This window comes from Mirounga leonina, unplaced genomic scaffold, assembly GCF_011800145.1.
Source record: "Mirounga leonina isolate KUSES-001 unplaced genomic scaffold, KU_Mleo_1.0 Mir_180, whole genome shotgun sequence".
Lineage (NCBI taxonomy): Eukaryota > Metazoa > Chordata > Mammalia > Carnivora > Phocidae > Mirounga > Mirounga leonina.
Window position 1 is genome coordinate 2,445,419 of NW_023270469.1, and position 18,067 is coordinate 2,463,485.

The 18,067-nt window shown below is 55.5% G+C and overlaps 1 long non-coding RNA gene across 1 annotated transcript in view; it reads left to right on the forward strand.

Moving 5' to 3' along the window:
* The first annotated feature begins 1,675 nt into the window (after window positions 1-1,675).
* Window positions 1,676-18,067, forward strand: part of LOC118023489 — a 149,173-nt gene continuing 132,781 nt past the window's right edge. The window contains exons 1-2 of the long non-coding RNA XR_004682827.1: window positions 1,676-2,235; window positions 14,276-14,397. This is a non-coding gene — a long non-coding RNA (uncharacterized LOC118023489). The remainder of the gene's footprint in view (window positions 2,236-14,275; window positions 14,398-18,067) is intronic.

Sequence of the window (18,067 nt, forward strand, 5' to 3'; positions counted from 1 at the left end):
CTTAGTGTTTGAACTAGTGCTTCCGAGCAGCGACCACGTGGAGGGAAGCTGGAGCTGCGCTGGGTGGACTTCCATTTGCCGCTCATCGTGGCCTGTGGTTTGCACAAGCCGAGGCAGCCGCGGGTGCCTCACCTGAGCCAGGCGCAGCCGGGGGGGGGGGGGGGGCCCCCGACTGTGCCGCGAGTGCCCGTTTTCAGCCTCGGGGTGCTGGGGCCGCACGGGGAGAGCAAATGCCTCACCCGCTCCACACACACTCGGCATGTGAGCGTGCTCCAGGGTGTCAGCATTCGGGCCCGAGAGCTAGTTGCTAGCCATCCTCCTCCCCCTGGAGAACAATCCGTTTAAAACTTCTGAGCTGTCTAGACTTGTTATCTGGCCCCTAATTCCTGCGAGCCCCGAGCGGGCAGCAATGGGACAGTCGAGATAGCAAGAGGGTGAAGTCATTGGCGTAAATCCTGCGGCAGGAAGTCGGTCCCAGGGACGATGGATGAGCGTGGGGCTGGTGCCCGCACGGGGGGCAAGATAACGCGTCTAGACTCTGCTGGCCATTTCCTCCTCTTCCTTTAGGTGGCCTATCGGCCGGCCCCCTGCCTTCCTGCTCGCTCTTCCGGGCCTCGCAGGAGAGAGCCTCTCAGGAAGATCTCGGCCGTTTCCAGCGCGAGGCGGGGCGTGGGTGCTCTCTCTCAGCCTCGGTGCTGGCGGGGGCCGAGGCCCTTCTGGAAAGGCCCCGGCGGCCTCTGTCACTTCGTCATTTCTGAGAGTTCAGTGGGTTAGGGGAAAGATGACGTTTTCTCTCGCCGGTCTCCAAAGGTCAGTGGAAGGTCACTGGTGGGACCGGGAGGACACAAGCTGATGTCACACAGACCCAGAGACTTCCACGAGCCCTGGGGGAAAGCCTGAGGCAAGTCTTATCTAACACAGCCCCTGAGAGCCGCTAAGGCTGAATCACCTCGCACTTCCGGAAAGAGGAGTTAATGTCGTTGGCCCGTGCGCTTGCCCGGTGATCCCAAATCCCGCAGCTCGGGCGGGAGAGAGGTCAAAAGGCCATTTGGTTCAACCCCCCGCCTGCGGGCAGGCCTCCCCCAGCAAAGGCACCGTGCGTGTTCCCTCGCGGGGCCACAGGTGAGGATGGGCGGGGAAGCAGCCGGGAGCACCTGGAGGGAATGAGGAAGCGGCAATCCCCAGCACCTGCTCGCAGTGCGTCGGGTGCGCAGGGTCGCGCTGCGGTGGGCGCGGGGCCTCTGTGCGGAAGGCCCGCGGTGTCGGGAGGACAGCCGCGGCCACGGCGGCCACACACACGACAGCATCGGCACAGCAGTAAAAGCAAAAGTGTCTTGAGCACTTGCCATGCGGTGCGGCGGCTGGACAGGCGAACCCCATCTCACTGACTCGTCCAAACAAGCCCGTGGGCTGGAGGGGCAGGTACTGTTAGAATTATCCCCAAACTGAGGCTCCGAGAGGGAGGGAATCTGCCTAGCGTCGCCTCGCTGGGAGGAAGGGGGCCCAGGACGTGGACCCAGGCGGGGCTGGCTTCAGAGCTGCGGGGTGGCTGGCCAGGGGCTCTGCCTCCCGTGGGGGCGCCCCGTGCTCGGCGGCCTCCGTGGCTTCCTGGCCGCTGCTGGACAGGTGGTTGGAGGAGGCCCAGGTTACACGGCTGATACACAGAGGGTCAGACGTCCCCCCACCCCCAGGCCTCCCTTGAGCCCCTCCTGTTCCTCCGCGTGCAGTACCCTCCGGCAGATCTGAATGCCCCATGCTCCGTGGCGGAGGTGGAGGCAACTTCCCCCACCAGGACGTACTCTCCCTACGCTCGCTTCACTGAGGTGGATCCAGCACGTACTGTGTTCCCATCAGACATACGAGAGAAGCTGTGCCGTGTGTGAGAGGGGTCAGGTCACCAAGAGGAGCGCTTGTCAAGATGCAGAAGGACATTGAGAGTCACCCAGCCACCGACAGAGCCTCAGGCCAGAGCTGGACCCCAGAAAAGGCAGCACAGAGATTGAGAGGGACGAGGAGGGACGGGGCCAGGAGTGACTTGGAGTCCCAGATGGCCACGGTGGGGATGCCACCTAATGTGGGAACCCAAGGAGAAGTGACATTTGTCAGGAAGGCCCCATCAGTAGGGGGCATCCCAGGAAATAGTATACAGCCATGAAGAAGAACGACGGGCTCTTTATATGACAACATGGAAGGAACTTCAAAACAGATGAATGAACAACCACAAAGCTCCAAACCGTATGTATAATGTGCTTCCCTTTGTGCAGACGGGGCCCGCCCTGGAATGACTTCCCGTGTGTGCAAACTTACGTGTGTAGTGTGTGTGCTCATGGACATGCGTGCATACAGTCACCCGCTTCTGTGCCTACGAGCTTTCCAGGTATTCGAACCCCGGGCAGGTGCCCGTGTGGAAAGGCCACAGGGAAATGCCTTTTTGTGCCTTGAATTTTAGCCATATGAATATATGGTCTTAAATCCGTCCTGTTATCTAGTCTGACGTTCTCTTGAATAGTAAACGGCCCCCTTTGTGCCAGGGACCTCCACCCCCAGGCGTCCCAGGGGCGAGCAGCAAGAGAAGCTTGGGGGTCCCCCCCACTGCCGGCCAGCACCCTCCATGGCGCCCACACCCGGTGGCCTTGCTCAGCGTGGTGCTGGGACGCACGCCCCCAGATGCTTTTTGCAGCACCGCTGTTCTAGAACCTGCGCCAGAGCCCCGACTGTCCGCAGTCCCAGCAGGTCCTGAGCAGCTTCCTGCAGGGTTAGCAAACGAGTTCTTTCAAGAAGCTTAAACACCTTCCCCCAGGCGGGAGGCCGGAATCCTGGGAGGCCGACGCCCAAGGATTTATTGGCCTCCCCAGTGCTCGGACTTTTTGACTTGCCCGTTGAGAGAGGCAGGGGTCAGGGGTTATCTCCGGGTGGGCAGTTGGGGGCTGCCTGCGGCCTCTCCCTCCCTGCGGCATCTGCTAGAACCATTAAGGGGTCCCCCCTTCTCAGCAACAGTGGGTGTCCAGCTCGGGTTACCGACCTCCGAGCTGCCCATACACCGAGCAGACCCCAGGCAGGGCCGAAACGGCGGTTCACGATTCCAGTCAGGAGGGGCAGTGGCAGGAGGGATGGACAGGGAGACAGTCCCCCATCGGAGCAGATCTGAGGCCACTTGCATGTGGCGTGCTGTGGGGACCATGGGAGGGTGGGAGGGGGACGTTTGTTCTTGCCGCTGAGGGTCCGGAGGCAGTCGTAACAAATGGCAGCCCGTGAGCCTTGTGGGAGGCCCCGGGGTCAAAACGGAAAGAGTCACAGGGAGGGAAAGCCGCACTTTGAATTGCTCGTTCAGGCCGCCAGAAGGCAGCGCAGCGAGGCCTGGGCGTTCCTCGCTGTGGGACTTGGGATGAGTGCGCCCTGCTCTGGGCCTCAGTTCACACATCTGTAAAATGGGACAGATCATTCCTCTCTCCTGAGTGTCCGGCTGAAGGGAGATGAGGCAGAGCCAGTGCACGGCCGTAAGAGCAGCCCCTCTGAGGCCATGCGGCCCAGCCCCACAAGAGCACCCTGTGGGGATTCCGTCCTTGTCCCCATTTTACAAGACGCTGAAGCCAAGAGAAACAGAAACCCGCCCAGCATCTCAGAGCTAGTGAGAGGCAGGCCTGGATTTGAACCGAAGCCCGTGCTGGGGTCTTCGTCCATTGGCCCGGCTGCCTCCGGCTGGCTTTCCCCTTGTTACTGGCCCCCTCACCCCCCGGGCAGTGATCTTCCTCGGCCACCGGCCCCTGCGTGGCTCGGGCTCCTGTGTGTGCAGGTGAGCTGTGATGTCAGGCCCGCGTTGTTTCCCAGACTCCGTTTAACCTGGAGGATGCCCTTTCTCAAGGCCCAGCGAGGGAGGACTGCGTCCCCTGTGCGATCTCCAGAGAGATTTATGCAGTTTGGCGGGCTGGCCGTGCATTATTACATTTCCTTCTCCTTCATTAATCTTGTGGCGGCGCTGGCCCCTCCTGACAGTGGGAGCTGCAGCCTGCAGGCCAGAAATCTTGCACAGATGACGAGGGCGCGGGCGAACAGGCGGGCGCTTATCTTGGGAGAGGCCTCCGCGCTGCCTTGAGGACCGGGTGGTGGGCTGCCCGCCACCCCCGGGGAGGAGGCCCGCTCCCCTCTGCAGAATCAGGTGCTGACGGCACCGCTCGGCACCGTGGAGGAGCAAGTGCGGAATGAGCGGGACGCTTGGTCCCCCTGGATTCATGCAGGGCTCAGGCAGCCAGAATCACTTTCTTCTTGTTGGTTTTCATACTGTTTGCTGAGAATTTACAGTGGCTGCTGGGCCACGTACTTTCCTTTCATTTCCTTATATTTATGTGTCTCGGTGTCCTTGGACGGACGTCCAGCTCATCACCGCTTTCTACACGAGGACACGGTGGCCCAGGAGGCCGGAGGGACAAGGCCCCCTGTCAGCAAGCAGCACAGTTAGGCCAGGTCCAGGCCAGCCCAGCACTGCTCGTGTCCACGGCCGCCTGGGATGGGCTGTGGGATTCCGTTCTTCATTCATTACTTCTGTAGCAGCCGTGCTGAGGGACCGTTCACACGCCACGCAGGTCACCCGTTTAAAATGTACGATCCAGTGGCTTTTAGAATATTCATCCCAATACGTTCCGGAACGCTTTGTCACCCCAAAAAGACCCCTCGTCCCTTTAGCTGCCACCCCCAAAGTGCCCATTCCCAACGGCCCGAGCACTTCCCACTCCGCTTCCTGTCTCTGGTGCACATTCCATTGACGACCCCTGTGTCTCATCCGTCCTGGTCCAGAGTCCCCACCGCCTCCAAGATGCCTCAGGGCCTTCCTTGTCTCCTCTGGGGGGCCGTGCTTACTGCCATTCTGGTTGGAACTGCGAGGGTGTGGGGGGCACTTTGGACCTTGGGGCTGTAGCCCTCAGGGAGCGGGAGGCCCAGTTCCAGGGGGTGGGGGCAGAAGAGGGCAGGCGGACCCTGCTGGGGATCCTGGTGGGCAGTGGGCAGTGGGGAAAGGGAGCCATCGGCTACATTGCAGGCCCTGAGTCAGAACAGGAGGTGTAAAAGGAGGAGTTGGGGTCCAAGTGAGGACGAGGGGGCAGGGGCTTCAGCAGAGAAAACTGAGTATGCCAAGATGAGGAGGTAGGAGAACAGGGTCCCTTTAGGAACGTTGAGGAACTCAGTGTGAAGCCCAAGAGGACCGGTGGGGTGAGGGCAGGGCAGGCTGGCCTGGAGTCACGAGGACACTGGAGCTCAGTGGGGGGAGGCTAGTGAGCGCCCCCTCCCCAGTCTGTGCACAGTCCCCTTGAAGGCAGCTGCACCTCCATTTTTCTGAGTTCCCAGCTCCCAGGCAGGTGACCCAGGGGAACCGCAAACGGAGAAGCTGGCCTGGCTGCAGAGCATGAGGACAGCCCCGGGGCGCAAGCCTCCCCAGCAGCCTGTCTGAGCAGGGAGCGGGGTGCTACCGACAGGCTTCGCCGCCAGCGTGCGGCCCGCAGTCTTGTTGCGTTTCCCACCGGCCGGCTGCGTGATGGGGCAGAGGAGGGCGGGCCCCCTGGTTTTCATGACCTGTCTTTAAGCGTCGAGGGCGCCGAAGGCCAAGGGGCAGAGCAGCCCAGGAGGTGGGGTGTATCTGTTGGTGGCGAGCGTGGATGGGGTCCCCCCGGGGCCGGTTGAGGAGACCTACCCCCCCCACGGGACCCAGTCGGTCAGCAGCACCCTTGGCGTTCTGGGCTCTGGAACCTTTGGGTCGCCCCCGTGAGACAGTCACTGCTTAGACAGCACTGGCTTGTACCCCCAGCTCAGAGTGGCTCAGGGTTGTTCCGTAAACAAGTCACTCTCACTCCCTCACATTCCAAAACGTCTGCTTGAGTGGGAGACCAAGTTGGAGGTACAGCTCCTGCATGGAAGTCACACAGAACCATAGCCCCGCCGGCCGAGGCCCCTCGCCCGTCCGGGTGTGGGGGCCGTGGCTCCATGTCACCCTCTCCCGTCCCCTGCCGCCCCCACCAGACCCCAGCGCTCTGTCTTATGCTTCACTTGGAAGCGTTCAGAGAGGACGTTTAACAAGGGTCTTGCGGGCAAGATGGCACCACTGTGGGACACAGGACAGGGCAGCTCTTCGTGGACAGATGACCCAAAGGTGTCCCCTCTGGGCAGATGGAGCCTAGAAAGGAGCGCTTCCCTGAGGCGTGGGGGTCAGTGCAGGGTGCAGGGCGGGCGGGTGCAGCCCCGTGGGCAGTGAAGGGACCCCACCCCCTTAGCCCTCTGTTTACCCAGCGGTTGAGCCCAGGAGCCTCACCGAGACAGGGCAACTGCCAGTGTTTATTAAGCTCCTCTGGTTTACCCACCGTGAGGGCCGAGTGATGGGGACGGAGCCTGGTTGCCTTCCAGCATTCCAGCATGGATCCGGGTAACAAATGCCCCATATATCCTCTTGCAGCCTGGATTTCCTGCCTGGCGCTAGAGAGCCGGAGAGGGGGTAGGGGTGGCGTGTAAGGTTTCCTCTGTCCTCCCCCCCCGTCCCCCCAGCTCCCAAACCATCCATCAGTCCACGGCTCACCTGTGAAACCCAAGGCTGGGAACCACAGTGCTATTCCGTTACAGAATCAAGATTTATCGGAACATGACAGGTCTGTGGGGCTTTTATGACATGCATGGCGCCAATCCCTTCTGTTAACCTGCTTGTCCCTGGTGGGCCGGGGGCGTTTTACGACTGCCAACACCACTCCATCTGCTCCTGAGCTTGTGGCGTTTTGACAGCAAGGACAAAATGTCCAGCTTTGTCCAGGCCCCGTGGGCTGGATTATCACTTCAGCACTTGCGAGCCGGGCCTGCGTCCCCCTGGAGCGAGACCCCCTGGGCTCTGCAGCCCCCTCCCCGGCTCGGCCTGGTGTGAATGTCATTCAGATCACGCTCTGACAGTCCCATGAATTATCTGTTTTCAGGCCTGCCTTCCCAGTTCTTTCATCTCCATAGCAGAAGCCACGTTGGGGTGTAAAGAGGGGGTTTCCTTCTCGTGAAATAATCCATTGACATCTCTACAAAGGCCCCCATGACACCTAAATTGCCTGTGTCTCATGGAAGGAAGACACGACTGGGGACCATTTGGAACCTCTTAAAAAAGGAGGTTGGGGCCTCCTGGAGGCTGCTGGGGAAGTGCCGCTCGGGTGGGCAGGAGGGACTCTGGGTCGTGGCCGGGAGCCTGGCCCAAGCGTCTTAACGATCTGGTTAAGAAGGGAAGCCATATTCACGTGAAGCAGAACCCGTCGGAAAGCTGGACGCTCTCAGACTGCTGTGACTTCTGCCCCATCCAGCACGTCCCCCTGGGGTCTGTTCTGGCCGGAGAGCTCGGGTGGCTTTCATGGCACTCAGTGCTGGCTCCAGCTCTGTCTGCTCCATGAGCTCCCCGCTCTCAGCGGGACCTGGCTCTGGGGTTGGGAAGTCGAGGGATGTTTGCCGTTCAGAACAGGAGGTGGGAAGGGGCTTCTCACGGTTGGGTATAGAGGGCAGGTCTCCTTCTCGCCATTGAGAAGGGTCCTGGCCGGAGGCTGCCACCTGCCTCTTCCCACTGAGACCAGAATGGGGAGAGGGAGTAATAGAAATGGCAACTTATGCTCTCTGTGCCTGGGCTCTGGGCTGGGGGTTTCCGGAAGCCTGTGAAGAAGGCACTCTGTGGTTTCAGTCTTGCGGGTGGGATAGTCAAACCAGTGTCATGCAGATGGTCCAGGAAGGGCTGAGGTGGGAACCCAATGGATGCCAGACTCCTGTCCCCAAGTGGGAAGAGTCGGGCTTGCTATTAACCAGATCTTGCTCCCGTGCCCTGGCCTCCTTCCTGGTGTCTGCGCAGTGGGGAGGTGACAGCTGCCCCACCGAGTTTAGGACTCCAAGGAGAATCGGTGTGTGCACAGTATGCAGTAGGCACTCAGTAGTTGTTCGTGGACTGCGGTGTCTTGTGCGCCCAGGCGTCAAGGAAGCTGGGCCTGAAGCCCCACTCTGTGCTCTCCGCGGTTGCGTGGTCTCCGCGGTTGCGTGGTCTCGGTCAGGTCACGTATCCGCCTCGAGCCTCAGGTTCGTGTCTGTGAAGTGGGGACATGCGGCATCCACGTCACGAGATGCCAGCAACGTGCTCCACGAGGCGTGTAGTAAGTGCTCCACAGACGTTCACCCGAGGACAGCCAGGCCTCCTCAACCGCAACCCCTGGAAAATGACTCCCATGTCTGAAAGTGCTCAGTGAGGCCCAGGGACAGGCACAGGCCTTCCCTGGACGTGGCTGCCTCCGTGCTGGGATTCGCAGGTGCTCCCGTGTCCCAGGCCCTGCTGCGGCTGCCTTACCCCATGGCTGCAGTGCGTGGCCAGCTGGGGAGGTGGCAGTTTGTGGGCCTTGGAGGGGCCGAGTATTTTTATTTGCAAATGAGAAATAAGAAACATGGGTGCAGGCCAGACCAGCATGATTGCATCCTCAGTATCCCCTCCGGACTCCCCACCGGGAGACCAGCAGGACGCAGATTCCTGCAGACATTCAAATAACTGAACTGGCCGTGACCTGAGCTAAAATTGAGAGAGGGTGGAGTGGGATGGTTGCCAGAGAGACGCTGGACTCCGTGGACGCGGAGAGCGGGGTGGGGCTGACCGCCCTGCACGGCCCCCTGCATTGAGCTCCGCCTGCATACTCCGCCTGTATACTCAAGAGAGGCATTATTTATAGTGGGACGGTGGGACGGTGGGACGGTGGGACGGTGGGAAGGCAAGATGGTGCAGCCACTTTGGAAGATGGTTTAGTGGTTTCTTCCAAAGCTAAACATACTCTTACCATATGATCCGACAATCGTGCTCCTTGGAATTTACCCAAAGGAGTTGAAAACTTATGTCCACACAAAAATCTGTGCACAGATGTTTACAGCAGCTTTATTTATAATTGCCAAAACTCGGAAGTAGCCAAGATGTCCTTCAGTGGGTGAATGGAAAAAGGAACTTCAGCACACCCAGACAGTGGACTATCATTCGGTGCTAAGAGGAAATGAGCTATCACGCCAGGAGAAGACCTGGAGGACCTTTAAGTGCATATCATTAAGTGACAGAGGTCGGTCTGAAAAGACCACATAAGACAGGATTCCAACTCTGTGGTGTTCTGGAGAAGGCAAAACCATGGAGACAGTAAGATCAGTGGCAGGAGTGTGCGTGGACAGGGCGAACAGACAGAGCACGGAGGATGTTCAGGGCAGTGAGATCTTTCTGTGATGCTGTAATGGTGAATACACATCATTATACATTTGTCAAGCCCAGAAGATGTCCACCGCCGAGAGTGAAGCCTAAGGGGAACTATGACTTTGAGTGATGATAATGTATCAGTGTGGGTTCATCGACTCTAATAAATGTAGCAGAAGATGTTAGTCACAGGGACTCTGTGCATAAGGGACACAGAGGGACAGGTGGGGACTCTGAACTTTCTTTTTCGGATTTTCTGTAAACCTACAGCTGTTCTAAAAATAAATTCTATTGACTTAATAATAATAATAATAATGAAATAGTACCAGTGTGGACTCTGGAGCCAGCCTGCCCAGATTTGAACCGTGCCTCGGTTGCCACAGTGTGTCAGCTTGGTGAGGCTGCCGAGCCCATCTCTGTAATCAAACACTCCTCTGTGCCGTGGGGACAGTGTCCTGCACGGATGGGACTGCGGTCCCCGATCAGGTGACTTTCAGCAGGGAGATGGTTCTGGATTGTCTCTGCAGCCCTGGCTCATTCAGCTGGAAGCCCCGAGAGCAGAGCTGACGCTTCCCTGGAGAAGGAGAAGCCCCGCGTGTGCACGGCGGCTCCAGCCCACGCCCGAGAGGTCCGGCCAGGGGCCTGCGGATGCTGGACTCGCCCGGCGGGCCCCGCCTTCACTAAGCCAATCCCCTGAAATTGATCTCTTACTATCTCTCTCCTGCTGATTCTGTGTCTCTGGCGGGATCCTGACCGGCCAGCTTCTACTGACAGGCAGTTCTTATGGCATTGGAGGCGAGGAGGGTTTAGATGACCCATATATTCAATTCAAATCATGCTTTTGGCAAAAAGAGGAAACTGAGCCTCACTAAACAGTCATGACACCCCCTCTGGAGTCTGGGGGTCAGCAAGGTCAGGGACGGGTCCAGGTCCGTGCAGCTCCCTTGCAGCCAGGCCAGTAGACAGAGGTTTGAGGAGCCCAAGGAAGGCTGGCCGTGGTGGTCGGAACCTGACCACTTCCCACCCCGACCTTGGACATGATCCCGGCGTCCGCCTCCCACGGCAGATGTCTTCCCAGGGGACAGCTGAGAGCTTCCAATGGGTTTTTATCAGAAACAATTGGAGGATCTAGCTGCTCCTCAAACGTTTCGAGTTACACATTTTTTGCATTCCTCCTCGACCTGGCACTGCTGGGACGCTGCCATTTAAAAAATAAATAAATAAATCTGGTATTCGAAATTAAAAAACATCACAGCCTTCCTTTCCTTGACTCATTTCCTGTGGTGTTCCCCTGGCCTAATCGAAACCTGACAGGCTGCGTGGCAAAGGGCACCAGGGCAGGGTTGAGTGTGGAGAGTGGTGCTAGTCCAGAGGGGTGGGAAGAAGTGCGGGAGAGGGGGCTTCCCCTGCTGAAACCGAAAAGCAAAGGGAAGGGCCACAAGGAGGACATCCTGCTGTGTAGCTTGCAGCCCAGCCCTTTGAATCCGGAGAAGGAGTGAGCCCGTGGTGCCGGGGAGGTGGGCCCTCTCATCGTTTGCCTCTAGTCCTCTCTGGCTTTGCAAGGACGCCAGAGCTCCCGGGCGTGATGTCCTCCCAAGCGCTCCTACCAGGGGCAGAGGAGCCAAGTTTACCCCACACAGCTGGATAAGAATAAGCAAACTACTAGCAACCATAAGCATCTCAGCGAAGCCCACCACCAGGAATTCTGGAGGACAGTAGACAACAGGGTGCCCACACCCACACGTGGGAGAGCCGTTAAACTGCCCAACACCTTCCGTACTGGCATCTTACAGCGACGATGCTAATCCTAGCTAAGTGGTCGTCAGCATTTACCGTGGAGCAGGCACTTTGTGGGCATTTCCTCACTTTATCCTCAAAAGAATGCCATTGGCTGGAGAGGGTCGATAGTGTGATTGCCGCTATCATTTTATGGAGGAAGCGTTTGGAGAAGTGAGGCATCTGATAAAGGAATATCACACAGCCATGAAGGATGCCACATGAGCAGGCCAGTGCTTTGAGCCCCTAGGTTCTGCTCATTTCAGGGGTGACAGGCAGAAGGAGGGTGGTTTCACAGAGAGCTCACTGGGGGAGTGGAAATACTCCGTACTTGATCTGGGTGGTGGCAACACCAGGGTATACTTAGGCTGCACACTTACTGATTGTGCACTTCCCCGTGTATTTATAATGTCAATTAAAATGGAGGGAAAAGCACAGCACCCCCCCCCCACTGACCTACAGCCTAGATGGGGTGACTGGCACACTCCAGGGAGTTCAGAGAAGGGATGTATCAGTAGAGACTAGAATGGGGCAGGAAGGTGATGTGGAATCATAAGTTAGACAACGTTAGAGTCTCCTTTGGACCCCTGTTGGTTCATGAGACTGTCTCTACCTTCATGTATCATTTCCAAGGTCCACATCAATGTGTGTGCATGTGCACAAATCCCTGCCCTCCCGTACGTGTGTGTGTGTCTGAGTTGAGGTTTTGTGTACTTGCAGCAAATACGAAAAGCTTAAATGGACAGTTTCATCTGCATTGTTATCATCCGTAGTCTGAGTACATGAGGTGATTGCCCACTGGTTCTTGTTTTTCCTAAATGCTTAATCCCCTCGTCGGTGCCTATTGAGACACAGGGCAGAGAAATGTGGGTGGGAGCTGGTGCAGGTGGACTCGGGATGCTGCCTCTCAGATACTCACGTCACAGTTGTCACACGAATGTGCAGCCAGGGCTGCCAGAAGGGGACTGGGCTACCGCCCCCCAGAAGTCCCTCCTCTCAGCTCAGTGTCTCAGGAGCCCTTTGTAAAATAACAAAACCAAATATCACGGCTCAGAAGGGTGTGTTATGGATTGACTACTTGCCAGCGTTGGAATGGTCGGTCCTTAAATGTGTAGAGCAGGTCAGATAGGAAATGAAATGCTCTCAAGCATGGGGGATATTCAAGAAGGTAATAATAAGAGAAGAACGCTCTTATTCTCTCTTTTGCTGAATTAAGGTTCTGAGCATATCTAAACCTAAGATTATTTCTTGAGTCAAGATGGTCATAACTGGAGAGTCTGCACCAAGCTCATGTCATCCCATTTGGGCTGGAAACAAGCAGCCCCACCCTGGTTAATAGAGTCACTACCTAGAACCTATATAGAGAACTGATTTTCCAGAAAACCCAATCAAATCAAAGCTAATCAAGTCAACCAACATCTCTTCAGAACCTGTGGTGTCCCCCGTTCGGTGTTTAGCATAGCGGGTCGTGAAGGAAAATGACACTGTCCATGCCATTCTGGTACTCATGGCTAGATCAGCCATACAGTCCTTCCCAGAGAGGAGTGGTGGCTAATTCACAGTGCGGTTAGGAAAGGTGGTCATTCTTCTGAGTCACAGCTATGAATGTCAGCCCCTCTGTACTATACACACACAGAAGAGCCTGCTAAGGGAGTTTCTGATTCTCAGAAGGTAACAAGTTCATACACACGACCTTCTGGGTGGATATTATGTTAGTGAATGGATATCGTCGAAAAGGCTGGAATTCATATACATAATTCAGGGAATGTTTTAGAGACAAAGTTGGTTACTTATTCCTTTGTGCCCCAGGTGTACTTTGGTCTACTGAATTATGATAATTACATTACAGAATTACATTACATTTATTAATATTCATGACTCTCTTCAACTGAATGGTGAAGCCCTTGGAAGTTGTAACTATGGTTTAATCAGCTCTGGATCCCCACTGCCTGGTACCTAGTAGATGCTTACTAAATACTTGTTGAAAGAGTTAATGAATGAATGTGTGAGTATGAGTGACTGAATGTGCTCTTGGGAAAATGAGCATTTTTAAGATTTATTTTCTCTTTTGGAAAATAAGGCTAATGTTGGCACTATTTCATTGTAAGGGTTGGGTAGGGTACCCAGAGCGCTGAGCAGTTGGGTGCTGACACATATTAAGTGCTCCATGTGGGACTGGGTGTTGCTGGTGATGGTGATGAGGATGAGGATGATGGTGGTCATGGTGATGTTGATGAGGATGATGGTGATGATGGTGATGATCAGGATGGTGGTGATGGTGACGATGGTGATGATGATGGTAACGGTGGTGATGTTGATGAGGATGATGGTGATGATGGTGATGATGAGGATGGTGGTGATGGTGACGATGGTGATGATGAAGGTAACGGTGGTGATGTTGATGAGGATGATGGTGGTGATGGAGGTGATGGTGGTGATGATGAGGATGGTGGTGATGGTGATGACGGGATGGTGATGGTGGTGATTACGGCAGTGACAACACTGGAAGAGGAGAATAGAAAGGAAAATGAAGAAAGGAATTTACTTTGCTAATCATCACTAACAAATCAATGTTAAGGTTGGAATTCCATGGTCAGCCCTCACCAGAGCAGTTTCTCTGGAAGCATAAGACAAATGAGGGCTCTGCCTTGGAACTCCATGTGAACTCACCCTAGTGGGTTGGGGTCAAACTCTGGGCAGTGGATTGGCTCATTAAACAAATGACCTAATTTAGTACTTAAGACACCCAAAATTTACTAGACTAATTTGTCAAGTCATCCAGAACAACCAAACCACAAACAGTTGGCCTAGTAGGTTTTAATGGAATTATAGACAAAATTCAGATTAACCACTCAGTAAAAGGTTCAATTAAAGTAGAGCTGACAATTTAGTCTCTGGAACACTGAGGGGACTTTTATGGGCTGGTATAAATCTTCTGGCTAATTCTTTCATCTTGTCCTTTCCATTTTTAGCACCTCTCAAGAATGGTTTATGGAACTGGGGAGTAGGAAGCAGGAAGTAGGAAACAGGAAGTAGAAGGGTTCTATTTTGGATGTGGTGACTGATAAGCATGTTCAGGCCCAGTTTCCTTGGGGAGCAGCTGTGGAAAGGGGTCGTCCCCCTGGCTGGCTAGCAGCAGGGACCGAATGACTGAGTCAGGGATCCAGCATCTGACATGAGCCAGAAATTTAAAAGTATTGACTGAAGTATGGTTACCACAGGATATGTTCTTTTAAATCTAAATCTCTGGTCACACCTCCCTCGATAACCGAGGTAATATTTGGCATTTTTCTGCAGAGCAGCCGGAAAGAGCAGCCCTTGAAGTTTTCACTGTTTCGAGGCGGTAGAAGCGGTTATGCGAGTCGTGTTGTGGGGCGCTCTCCTCCCTCAGATCACCTGGACAGCTGTCTGCTCACACGGTGAGAATTGCAAAGCTTCCCGTTTCAAGATCCATCTGGTTCTCACATCAGGCTAAGCCATGGCTTCGGAGAGAGCCAGAGCACACCCAGGAGATGCGAAAATGTAGGAACGAGCGTGTTTATATTGTATTTGCGTTAATGCTTCCTAGAGTTTATTTTCAAAGTGAAGAAAGAACAATGCATGGTAGGCTATTAAACCCAAACATAATCAGTTTAAAGTTAGGGGTGTGCTCCTAAGAATATTTTTCTCCTGTTCTGAAGGGTCCACTTGAGCAGGGAGTGGGGGTGGGGGACGGGCTGCGGCGAGCTCTCCTCGGGCCTGGGTCTGCCCCTGGGCCACTGCTGTTTGTCATATGGAGTGGATTAGCCTCTCTCACACTGTCGACTTGGGTGTTCTGCGCACAGCCTGTTTTTGCTGGGGTCTCGGTTTTGCTTTTTATAACGGCAGGAAGTGCCCCTCTCGGACCACATGTGAAATCGTGTGGGAACGGTGGGGAGGGGTGAGGGGGTGTGGACATGAGAAAGCCTCCCCTCAGATGGACGGGTGTGGGGGGAAGCGGGGAGGGAGAGATGCGTGCTGGCCAATTTAACTTTACGGGCCCGGTTGGCAGGAGGACGGGGAGGCGGAGGCTTTCTTGATGGAACCCGCCTGTCCCTAATAGATCTGCCCCTCATATTTACAATGCCGCGCAGAATCATGGCGGGGCCATTAAAGCACGACGGACTGCAGCTGCTGCTTAATTTGTTCTAAATTTCCTGCTGGCCTCGCCAGACATGTACAGGAAATGGGCGGTAAATGTTTAATAGGTCATACCTAACCAGACAATTAACAGGTGCTGTCATTTAGAAAATCCCAAACGGTGTGCGTGCCTATCCAGAACGGGATCAAGCGTGCCGTTTTGTTTTGTTTTTTCCTTTTGAATAAGGGCAGGTATAATGTGATGGGGTGGGACCCAACAGGGGACTTCATTGAATAAAACTCGGAGTAGGGGCGTTTCCCCGATCCCACCTGCGGTCAGCCCTGCCCTTCCGTATCCGAGGATGCTGCCCTGTGGAGGCCCCAAGCCGGGGACTTCCACAGCGAGTGGATGCTGGGCGCCAGGAGCCTCTGGGTTCACAGAGAAGGGGCTTCCTCACCTGTGGCTCCTTTGCCCGCCTGTTCCCTCAGCGGCCGGGTTGCGGGGGGGCGCGGCGCGACAGCGAATACAGAGGGCGGCAAAGGCCCTTCTATGGCCTAGGAGCGCTCGGATAGGATCAGAAGTCCAGTCAGGTTTGGAATGGAGGAAAGTGTGTGTGCGTGCGTGCGTGTGCATGCGTGCACACATGTGTGCACGTATGTACACCTGAGTGGGGTGGGGGAGCCATGTCATAGCCTGGCCAGGTTTATCCTCGCGGTGGGTCCCTGTGGCCATCTCACCCCAAACTCTCAGGACCTTCAGTTGTGCCACAGCACCTTATCAGACCTACCCCCTAGCCCTAGGAGGGAGGTGTCATATCACTTCCGCTTTTACGAAGGGGAAACTGAGGCACCCATGGGCTCAGAACCTTGCTACCAGCAGAGCTGGGACTTGAACCCAGAAATCTTGACTTTAGAGCCCTGTGTCGACAACACCACTAAAGAACACATCAGAAGAGAGAACACCACAGCTCCATACCCAGCCACCAACCTGTTAAGATGTTGACACCATTTCCTGGAGCTTTCCGTTATGGAATATGAATATATATATATATATATTTTTTAACAAAATCAATGTTTTGTTCTCTGTGGCGTTTTGCAACCTTGTCCTTATAATTACTCTTCAATGGTGATGACTTCCCGTTGTTCACAGGCAGAAATACAGTTTCTAATGGCTGCGTCTCTTCCATCTAACAGATAATGTGTTAAATGATTCAGTCAATCCCTTTTCTTGACGTTTAGGCTACTTCTAGTTTTTCTTATTTATAAAGCATGCATACCCTTGTTTATATCTCTGATTATTTTAGTGTTTTTATGGTTGGAGCGAAGGAAGCCAACACATACAATTCAGGGGGGAGGCTGGGCTGCAGAGAAGGTGGGAGCAGGGAAAGTAGACATCCACTTACGGCCTTGGTCTCTGGCAGAGAAGGTGTCGGGCAGGGTGGAGTCATCATACCTGAGCGTTGTTGGATTCCAACCTGGACAGTTCCACTGACTGATTAGCTAACAACAAATGGTGAATATTCCCAGGAATGTAGCCTGAGCGAGAGAGGGAGCAGTGGGGGCTGAGCGCGACTCCGGGAGAGAGTCGCCGGTGGACGACCCCATGTGAAGTGTGCACGCTCAGTCTGCTCCTGGATCTGGTTCACTCCTTTCAGGACTTTGCTTTGTCACCGGGTCAAAGAGGGGGGCGTGGGATCCAGTCTCTGTTATGGGGTCAGTCACCCAGTGCCTGGCAGGGTCTTAAGGCTCACGGATCAGAACCCGCGTTTAGCTGGAGCTGAGGGAGTCATATGCACGCATAAAACTCAAGTCGTCCCTGAGACCTTAGGTCACTTGCATTTATCCCTCTCCCACCTCCCACAGAACAGCACCCGGGAAATGTAGACAGCGATTCAAGCCAGTGGGCGCTGTGCCAGGCTGGGTCAGCCCTGAGGGCCGGGAGCTTCCCCTGGGCGGCCCGCTGCCTTGTCTCTGGCCCGAGGCTCCGTACAAAGCCCCTCCACAGATGCGTGTGCGGGCAAACCCAGCCTGTGAGCACAAAAAAGAACCCACAGAGAACTTAGGCTCAAGATGTCTTTCCACCTCATCCCAGATGTCCGGAGAAGTCGAGCTCAACAGAGGTTTCCAACAGAGAGAATCGTCCCGTGTGAGGTTCTCGGATAACATGGGCATGTTGGGCAACGGCACGTTCCCCCACACGTCCACACCACCTTTACGTTTACTGCGATCTTGGGCATGAGAGCTGTTGGATTCGGGGCTGGCAGGGCAGTGACGAGGCTGCTCGGGGACTGAGCTTTCCCGGGACATGGGCTTCCGGGGGTGGGACGAGGAAGGTCCCTCGCAAAATGGATGTTGGGCACGTTAGCCAGAGGCATCTTCTTACAGAGGAAGTTACTGAAGGCTGAAGACGCCCGTGGCCCCCCGCGTTGGTGCAGCCGGTCAGAGGCTGAAGCGAATGCGCCCCCCAGGTCTCCCGACCCCCACGTGCCATGCCACCACCCCGTGCAGACATCGGGATGGCGGTGGTCGCGCTGGCTCCCGGGCGGCCCTCCGCCCCCATCCTCCCTGGTACCACCTACGTGAAGTTCAAGTCTACCGGGGTTCAAAAGACGGTTTAAAAACAACATCCGAAACGTCTTCCAATAGTTCATGACTAATGGGCTGGACTTGGCTGTCCAATAAATTGTCTACTCGCCGCTGCAGTTACACGGACGACCCTCAGGTGCCCTTATCAGCACTTGATGCTTGTGTAAACCAACCCTCATTAACGACAGGATGAAAGCAGGGACACTGTGCAGGCCTCCACCTGCTGTCCTCCTCACCCTTTGAAGCCCAGCTGCTAATAGCGCCGCCGACCACAGACCTAAAATTGGGTGGCAGGTTATGCAGACATGTCTCCTTTCGAACTGCTGATGCCGGTTGTCACTTCTGCCAGAGGCTGCTTCTGTTCTTGTTGGTCACAGCAGAGCTGCCCTCGTGGGGCACAGTGAT